Source organism: Rattus rattus, chromosome 5 (genome assembly GCF_011064425.1).
Source record: "Rattus rattus isolate New Zealand chromosome 5, Rrattus_CSIRO_v1, whole genome shotgun sequence".
Classification (NCBI taxonomy): domain Eukaryota; kingdom Metazoa; phylum Chordata; class Mammalia; order Rodentia; family Muridae; genus Rattus; species Rattus rattus.
The window spans coordinates 121887084-121897634 of NC_046158.1; positions in this window are offsets into that span (position 1 = coordinate 121887084).

Genomic DNA, 10551 nt, shown 5'->3' on the forward strand with positions numbered 1-10551 from the left:
GCATGGACTATGATGTGGTCAGTCAGCATGAGGCTGGCAAAGGCTGGCTGGAACGGGCTCTCATTTTTGAGGCCAAGGCATGTGTGAACCTATCTCTGTTCAGGCCTGCCAATCACAGCTGCACAATGGCAGAGGCCAGGGGCAATCACCCTGAGCTAAAGAAGTTGGGCTTGGATCTGGTTTCCTGACCCTGACACCTGCTTTCCTGACCCTGACACGTGGCTTTCCACTTTTACATCCAATTCCCACCCCATGCAGGGCGGAGCCTGTGCAGTGCTGCATCTGCAATGCCTGGCAGTGTCAGCATTCAAAATTGTCAATGGGCAAATAGGGAACACGGGATGCCAGTTTGAGGTGACATCAGCCTTTAGGTTATGAGTGTTCACAACTGACTAGTGGCCTTCGCATCAGCATGTAGAAGGGCTGTGGGTTTTGATTTGTTTATTTTGATTTATTATTCCAAAGGATCCACCCATTGTTTTCTTGCTGTATAGAATTCTGGCCAATGACAGCATAAGCTATTTCTTTATCCATTGCCCCAAAGCAGATGGCCTAAGACCCTATATCCTCACCCATAAGGGTTAATGGGACTTAAGAAGGTGTTTCTAGCACCTTCTGTTTTCCCTAAAGCAGTGTCACTGAACTGGAAGGTAATGAACTGAGTGACTCTTCCGTGGTGTCAGTCTGCCAGTCAGCTGAGACCACCCCAGCCCACTGTCAGATACTGTTTTCCATGCCCTAGAAAAAGATTCTCCATTCCTCCTACTCACCACCAAAAAATTAAAAAAAAAAAAAAGAGTCTGCCAGGGATTAGTAGCCAGGATTAGCCTGTGAGAAATGAGTACACATCGCACCTGCCTCTCAGGTATCTCTGTGGAACATGGGTTTGACACTTTGTATGAAACGGAGTTGGAGAGGATGCTCAAGGGATGTCGCCCAGCAATTGAGAACTAGGATGGAGCCCTCAGCATCCGTAGCCAGAGAAACCTGTGTGGTCCAAAGAACCATTTTCTCACACACAGTGCAGATGGCTAACTCAGGCATCATATTAAAGTCCGGGATCCACTGCTGCCAGGCTGCCTGTGGACACTGGGTAGCTTGACCACAGAGGAAAGAACTTAAGCTTCAGGTCAGGATACTCAGACTCTTTCCTTTTCTGGGCTTTTCATTTGGGAAAAATAAAAAGGTGTCACACTAGAGAGGTAGCTATCAAAGGTGACCTTCTATCCACGCACTGATCTCACAGTGTCACTTCTACATGCCTCCCATTGAGAATAAGAGGTGGAGATCTGTTCCCTCCCTTTAGAATGGGCTGAGCTTGTAAACATCTAAAGAGTGATTCTGTGACTTTGTAAGAGAGCATACAGCTGATATATTTTCAGCATGGTTCTCTTGAGACCAAGTCATCACTCTGTTGAGAGCCCAGAAAGAAGCCCTCCCCTGACATCCTAGGAACCTCTGGCTCATAGGACACACTGAGCTCCGACTGACAGCTAGCACCACTTGCTAGGCATGTAGTTTGTACTTCTCAGAAGCTCTTCTGAGTTTGGAAGCGAAGCCTCGTTGTTTACTCAGTTCACCCTGTCTGAAAGTCTGTGGAACAGATGTGGGCAGTGCTTGTGCCCTTGGCCGAGACAGACTGCTGACTGAATCAATGACCACTCTTCCTGTAAACCTCAGAATTTGGGGATAGTTTTACATATACTGATAGGACCTGAGACTTGGTGAACTCTGAATTTCACTCTGAGTACTTTGGGAATTGGTTCTAGTGCTTTGATTTAATTCGGCCTCCCAAATAGGGAATCTGCATGTCCAAATGCTGAAGGTCTTATCCCCAATTGATTTTTGATCAATCAATAAAGTGTCACAGCTAATGGCTGGGCAGATAGACTGAGGCGGGACCTTTAGGTTTGTGCAGGCTAGGAACTAGAAGCAAGGAAGCAGAGAGCATCACTACATGAAGAAGAAAGACCGGACCTTAAAGCCTGCCCACACGTGAGAATCGGTGACCATCCAGGAGCAAAGTGGTTAGTGAAGATCACCGCTGCACAGTACCCTCTGCACAATTTGAGCATCTTCTTCCTTCTGCTTGGACCACAGCTCCCAAGCTGCTGTACATCTAATGGCTTACCAAAGAATACCAGTGCTCTTCAATCTTTACCACCACCTCACTCCTCATGCTCGCCTTGCCCCAAACACCCCATCTATGTGTTCTTGGTACAGTCGTCAATTTAGGTGATAAAGACCACATAGTTTGGCTGAAGTTCCAACAACCGATGGTGCTATTGACAGACTGACACATCTGTTCTTTCCATCCCACTAAATCTCTCCACCTATCACCCCACTACTGAGGTTTGTGTCCTTAGTGTTGTCACCCTGTCAGATTCTAGTTATTACATCCAGTTATTACATTGTCACTATCCTCTAGGCTTATACTATACAGAACGTGGTCCCTCCCACTCTTTGCTGGCCCAATATTGCTTTGACAGGGCCAAAGAAGAGCATTGAATGCTCTTTTGCCTTAATGTGTCGTCATCATTATTGTCATCATCACCACCATCATGCCCAGGGCTAATGATCAAACCTTGTGCCCTGTAGTAACTGCCTTGCTCTGTGTTTATGCTTCAAGACTGTTAAAGTGTTTGAAATGCTTTTTCCTTTTCATCTCTGGAACTCTCTGTGGTCTCTCTAGCCTGGACTGTTTCTTTCACTAGTTCTTCCCGTGGGCTTATATCCTCCCCAGATAATGGTCCTGTGGCTGAGCTTCCACACTTTACTGCCAGTCATCTACTTACCCAGCTCTCCTCTCAGGGTGCTTCACAAAGTCAACATCATCATTAGAACCTGGACCCCTTGTTAAAGATGAATATTCTCAGGTCTTACTTCAGACTCACTGACTTAAACAGTCAGGGATGGGGGTTCAGTATAATGATGTAATATGCCCTCCAAGTGCATTTGGTGCCTTAAAATACTGAAACCACAACTGTGGAACAGTTAGGCAAACAGTAGTATCAACTTTCCTTCTTTTTGTATGCATGCATGTAAGTATATGCTTATAAGTACACATGTGTGTGAAGACCAGAAGTTGACATGTTGTCTTCATCCATCACATTAGGTGTTTTGCTTGTTTGCTTTCTGTTTATTTCCTTTTTATATTAGTTTCTAATTGTACTTGGATCTTACTGATTTGGCTAGTCTGGCTGACCTATAAGCTCAGAGTCTCCTGCTATTGTCTCCCTGGCTCTGTAACTATAGGGGTGACCTACAACTGTACGTGGAGTTGTATGTGGTTACATGGTATCTAAACTCAGGTTCTTATGTTTGTGTGGCAAGAATTTACCAACTAAGCCATCACCCTAACCCCTCTCTTGGCAAGTTTTCAAATATCCTGATGAACCAACTTAGTCTTCCATGATGGTAACCGGCAATCAGAATTGCAGGTTTCACTGCGCAACTCAAGCTGAGACTGCTAGGCTACATCTTTCTTCTCAACATCATCTCCACGCCAACAGCATGAGCCTGTAACCCTGAGAATTAGTAAAAGCAGAGAGTTTCGGGGTCCACCAAGACACCCTGAATCAGAATCTACAGCTTAACAAGGTCTAAAGGCACACCGAAGTTTGAGAATTCGTGTGTGTGTGTGTGTGTGTGTGTGTGTGTGTGTGTGTGTGTGTGTGTGTGTGTAATGTTTGGGCATCAACTGTGGGTGGGGTCTTTTTTGTTTCTTTGTTTGCTTGCTTGCTCGTTTGTTTGTTTGAGATAGGGTTTCTACAGCCCTAGCTGTCCTGGAATTCACAATGATATACCTACCTCTGCCTCTTGAATGCTAGACTTAACAGTGTGTGTGTGCCACTATACTTGTTTATCCTTAGGGTTTGAGCATGTCAGGGACTACAGTACTCTACCACTGAGCTGCTGAGAAATTTTCTTTTACATCTCTGTATCACAATCTTTAGCAAAGAGTCTGGAAAAACATAATAGCTACTTGATCAATTCTATAAAAAAAGATAGCAAAACTGTTTTCTGTTTCTTGTGGTTCTGAATAATGAAATGAAAATTTGTAGTAAAGCATTTTTATAAATGGTTTCATAAATGTGTGGTATAATATTAAGTGGTGTCTAAAAACTGGTTCATCAGGTCATTCATTCCAAATTGCTCAAAAAGTGCCTATTACTTAGCAAGTATAATTTTATACACAAAAGCAATTATGGTGAACAAGCTAGATCCAGTCGGCAAAGTGTAGCAGGAGAGACAGCGGCTATGCAGAGTTTCACAATTAGTCAAAATAGATGAGTACCACAGAAGAGGAAGAAATGGTGTTGTGAGCAGACACAGAATCCACTGTCCTTCAGCTCAGTAAAATCAACTTTAGATCTTTGAGTTCTTGCATGATGATGCATGAGAATCCTAAGAAAAATCAGTGAGTGGACTCAAGGGACCTAAAGATTCAGACACAAGACTCTGACTTCATTAGGGATCCACTCGAGCATAGTCTAGGGCAAGGACATGGGTACAGATGGTTTACGTATGAGTAAATGCCATGAAAAATAAACCATGGAGTGAGGGAGAGAAGAGAGCTGAGCAAATGTATATTGTGTTTACTTGAGTGAGGGTCTGGGACGCAGAACCAGGCTCTGGGAAAATATAGAATGCATTTGAGAATTATCTAGGGTGAAATTATCTAGTTGGTGAAACAAAAGACCAGTGACTTCAACAGCCCTACAGGCATCATTTGCCCCATTCTCCCAGACTGTAGCTTTGAGAAGCCAAGCTCGGGCGTGGGAGTGAGAGTTCTCATACATTGGGGCTCAGTCGGGGAGCATTATCAGCAAGTGTCCCCTGGAAACTGCTAGAATGAGAGTTCAACAGTCATTCAGAGCCACTGAATCGGAAGGTCTGAGGGTGGGGCCAGTGAGGTTTTAAGAAAAGCTTCCCTGAACCTGAACCTCTCTGTCAACTGTGTAAGCTCTCATAATTAGAAAGCAAAGAAGAAAAGAAGAGAAGCTGCACCTGAGGTGGGAGAGTGATGCTGAGATGGGTCTACTATGACTTCTGAACTCAGATCAGCCATGAGGCTTAATAATGAAGTGGAAACTTACGGTAAAGTGCTTCAGCAGCTGCTTTAGGAAAAGGATGTATAATATTAACTGGCGATTAAAAGTCTGGTTTATTAGGTTTCTGACAAGTAGCACTTTAAATGCTCAAACTGAGCTTCTTGGTTGTCTAGGGAAAGAGCCAAAAAGACAAGGCTTTGTGCCTGATAGGTTCCTTTATTGTGGGCTGGAAAGACAGTTCATTGGTTAAGAGAAGTTATTGCTTTTATAGAGGAACTGACTTCAATTCAACACATATATCAGGCAGTTCACAACTGTCTCCAGCTACTGGGAATTCAATAACTCTGGCTTCTACTCACACTTGTACCCATATGCACATACCTACACTCACATACTCATACCTACACAAAATCACACACACTTATACACACAGACATACACAGACACACAATACACACGTACTCCTATACATAACTAAAAGTAATTCTTAAAAACAAAACAAAACAAATTCCTATGTTGAAACTGTATCCTCTGAGATCCTTGTTCATAAGTCATGCCACTCATGAGACAGATGCTTCATTTTGATTTGAGTTTAGATTCTTAAGAACCATCACAATGAGGTTATTATAGGTCAAAATGCCTCTCCTAGGGAGAAGAACCAACTTAACTAATTTAAAGTGTATTATGCCCGTAAGTGCAATGGAGAATAATGCCCAGGTCCAGACTCATCATGGGGAGGATCCCAAGAAAGGCAGGAATTGGAGTGGCGCTGATTCAATAATGACTCGGAGTCAGTAGTAGATGCAAGCTATCAGTTCAGGTACTCTCTCTCTTTCCTGAAGATTCTTATCATTCTTTCTTCTCCTTTCTCATAATCCTTTAGCCTTCTCCTAACCAGAGAGCCTGAACCTAGTCTTTTATTGACTACAGTTACACCATCAAGGCCCTGATCATTGTTAATAATCTTCAAAAATTCTTAAATTTACATAAATTCTTTGAATCCCAGATCAATAGTCCCAACCCCATTTCCTTAGAGCAGAAACTAAACACAAAGCAAAAGCATATTTCCTCATAGTTTTACACAGCCTGTTCTTCACAGGCGTCTGGGCACAGTTTTTGCAGTTTCCTGGTACAACAGACAGCAGTCTTTAGTAACTATTTTCATGTAAGAACAGAAAGATGACAGACTACTAAAATTAAAATGACTCCTTACAAAGTTTTAAAACTTATGTAAGTAAAGCAGCCAGCTCTCTCTAATATCTTTCCAGGCATTACCATCTCCAATTTTTCAAAGAGTTAGAAGAACAAATAACTAACTTTTTATATGCTTCTACAACATCTTTTAATCCTCAACTCTTTGTTTCTTCATCCTAGCAATTCCACAACCTCATGTACTCTCCTTCTAATACTATTTATTCATAAATCATATATAAATTTCTATTTTTCTATCCTTGCCTTTTCTTTTTGAGACTACTTTAGCTTTCTATCCTCACATTAGGTAATTAATGCAGCAGTAATTGGAGTGGAGGGTACATGGGCCTCCTCATGATTCCAAATTCAAGGCCAAGTCTGGAAATGAACTATTCCTACAAAGGACCATGTAGGATTTTATGGCCTCTGTAGTTATGTTGTCTAGATCCTTTTCCATGTCACTAAAGGCCAAGCAGAAGGCCTGTTGCTTGTTCTCCACAGCCTCATGACCACCTCCATCCCTCATTCCAGAGAATCACATTTTTTACATTTATTATGATGTGATTAGCTCTGAGTAATAGGAGAACTATATTCCCCAGGAAGAAAGATTGATAATAAAGTAATAAAGACAGCAGATCAGCTTCAGGGCAACAGCAACCATCATCACACATGAGGATCATGGGGATCGGTGGACTTGTGATGTTCCAGGAGCAGGACTTGTCACGCCTCCCCTTATGCAGCCATGCCATACATGGCAGAATAAAATGAGAACCAAAGACAGGCTCCATTTCAAAAGACAGGAGAAAGGCAATCCTGGAAATATGCAATGTAGAGATACAAAAGCACAATGAATATTGGTGACAATTATTATAGCAAAAGTTCACATAGCAATTATAGTTGTGAAGTCACCTATCTATCTAACTGACATTCCACACCTCATCAAATTAAAAAATGCATTCCTATGAAAATTGTTCCAAAGAATGGAAAGAGGTAACTGTTATATTAGATGTGCAGACATCACTATAGGAACAAGATAGATCATAGTATCTCCAATGACAGAGTAATTGTCCATAAAGAGTTCACAGGATGAGGGAATTCCAATTCTAGAAAATTCTTGAAGATTCAAATGAATGATCCTAAAGAAATTCCATTAGATGTTAAGATACAGATAAAACTATAAAATGAAATGAGAAAAACATTTATGGTAGGAATAAGAAATCACACAAAAGAATCAATTGAATTGCTGGAGCTAAAATTCTCAGTCAGTGGCTAAAATACAAGCCAGAGTATACAATGCAGTCTAAACCAAGCAGAAAAAAGAATTCCAGAACCCAAGAACAGGTCTCCTGAGATAAACCAGAGAAATAAAACTATGAGATAAAGAGGAGGAGAAAGAAGAGGAGGAAGAGGAGGAGGAAGATGAAGAGAAGGAGGGAGATGAAGAGGAGGAAGATGAAGAGGAGGAAGATGAAGAGGAGGAAGAAGAGGAGGAAGAAGAGGAGGAGGAAGAAGAGGAAGAGGAGGGGGAAGAAGAGGAGGGGGAAGATGGGGAGAAGGAGGGAAAGGAGAAGGAGGAAGAGGAGGTGGAAGAGGAGGAGGAAGAGGGGAAGCAGGAGGAGGGGGAGGAGGAGGACAGCAGAAGAAGAAGGAGGAGGAGGAGGAGGAGGAGGAGGAGGAGGGGAAGCAGGAGGAGGAGGAGGGGGAGGACAGCAGAAGAAGAAGGAGGAGGAGGAAGAGGAGGAGGAAGAGGAGGTGGAGGAGGAGGAAGGCAGCAGAGGTCACAGCAGCAGCTTATGAGCACGTAGTTCAATGATGCTTTTCTGGGTCCCCCAAGACTCAGATGTTATTCCCAGTGCCACAGGAAGGCTTTATGAGACATGTGAGACACAGTTGGGGAAAAAAATATTTCATCATGGAAATTCCAGAAGGAGAATGAAAGAAGCCATAACTCCCTATTCAATGGCAACTAGAGATTTCTCAGATCTTCAAAGAAATGTGGATAGAGTGGACGAAGCTTAGGTAACTGCAAACTAGATTCAATTGAAACAGACCTACATGCAGAGATTGTCAAAATATTAAGACAAAGGGAGAATTATTTAAAAAAAAAAAAAGAAAGGAAAAGACAAGAAAAGAAAAGAAAAGAAATTGAGAACACAACTTGAGGAAATTTGGGTCTGCCAAAAAAGCAGTGCTAAGCATGAGATGTATAGCAATGCTGCCCTTCATGGACATTAGGAAGGTTTTTGACTAAAGAATTTAATGAGGCATCCCAAAGACTTAGAACTGTGAAGCCAAACCAAACAGCAGAGAAGCAGGAAGAAGGGAAGCTAACACCAGTGACAAGATTAATAAGAAAGGCTTTAAAATGCAAAAAAGTCAATGAAAAGGAGCTAGTTCTTTGACAAGAAAACAACCAAGTTGAAAAATCTTTATCTGAATTAACCAAGAGAAAAAAACATGACTGAAGAAAACTACAATTGCAGATTAGAAAGTAAACATTACAACAGACACCACAGGATACCAAGAATCATTAAGGATCATTATGATTATGTGATAACAAGTTTGGAAACCTAGAGAAACTAGATACATATGCCCTACCAAAATAAAGCAAGAGAACAATAATGCATTTAAACAGCCACACTATAAGAGATAAGACAAATTCATGATATAAAGTCTCTTAATAAAGGAATGCCCAAAATGAGATAGCTTCACAGAGGAATTTTGCCAAACATCTTTTAAAGAACTCATGCCAACCCTTCTCAAACTATTTTATACAACTGCAAGAGGGAGCCTTTCCAAAATCCATCTATGAGGCCAGCATAACCTTGATTCCAAAATCAGGCAACAACATAAAAGGCAGAAAGATGAGGAGCTAGAGATGGACAGAGGGAAGAGAGAAAGAAAAAAGGGGACAGGCTATGGATCAATATCCCTGATGCAAAAATTCTCAACAAAATACTAACAACCCAATTTAATAGGACATTAAAAAGTAAGTCAGCATGATTAAGTTGGTTTAAGTCTAGGACATATAAACTTATGCAAGTCAATACAACAAAAGTTAAAAATCCTGTGAAGACACAGAAAAGATTTTTTTTTCCAGAGCTGGGGACCAAACCCAGGGCCTTGAGCACGCTAGGCAAGCGCTCTACCACTGAGCTAAATCCCCAACCCCCAGAGAAAAGATTTTAATAAAATACCATATGATAGAACCCCTGAGCAGTTTACATATAAAGATGAAGTATCTTATATCTATATTATATATTTATGTACCTGTATAGACACTGTCACACTGAACGGAATCTAGATCAGAGGCAATGCAAGGATACCATTTTATCTCTCTTACTCAATATGGTATGAGAAAAATTTTGCCAAGAAACGGGGCAAGAGAAGATATGTAAAATATACAAACAGAAAGAAACCAATTGTTCTTGCTTGCAGATGTGATTATATTCATATTAAAACCTAAAGACACCACCAAACAACTATTAGAACATATAAATGAATTTTGGTAATTCATAAGGAAATAAAAAATAAAAGTCAGTGGGTTTTTCTATGCACAAAACCCGAGTCTCAGAGAAGGAAATTATGAAATCAACCCTATTCCTAGTAGAAGCAGCAACAAAAATAGAAATATTTAGGAATAGGAGATGACTTGTCAGTTAACTTCTTCCCTTGCAAGTACAAACACCTGAGTTTAATGCCCTAGAACTCACATCAAGAAACAAAAGAAGCAAGCCAGCATAGTGAATTTGTAATTGGTAACTTGATAGGCAGAAGGGGAGCAGGGTTAAGACACATAGATCCCTGAGATTCCCTGGCTACCCAGCCTAGCCTGCTTGGCAAGTTCCAGGCTAATGAGAGACAGTCTATAAGTAAGTAAGTAAGTAAACAAATAAAAATAAATGACCCAAGAAATGGCATTTCAGGTTGTCCTCTGGGCGCCATGCACATACACACTTGTATGGCCACACACAAAACGGCATAATATCTAAACAACCTACACCTCTAACACACACACACACACACACACACACACACACACACAAACATACACAGACACCTAGAAATAATATTATCCAAGGATGTGAAAGTCCTCTGTAATAAAAATGTTAAAATGCTGTGGAAGGAACCTGAAAAAGAAACGCTGTGGAAAGATGCCTATGTCCAAGGACTAGAAGAAATAACTTGTTAAAATCCCTGTACTCCTAAGTCATCTATAGACTCAAAGCAACCCTTATTAATACAACAATGACATTCTTCACAGGAAAAAAATCTATCTTAAAATTCGTTTAAAAACAAAAAACAT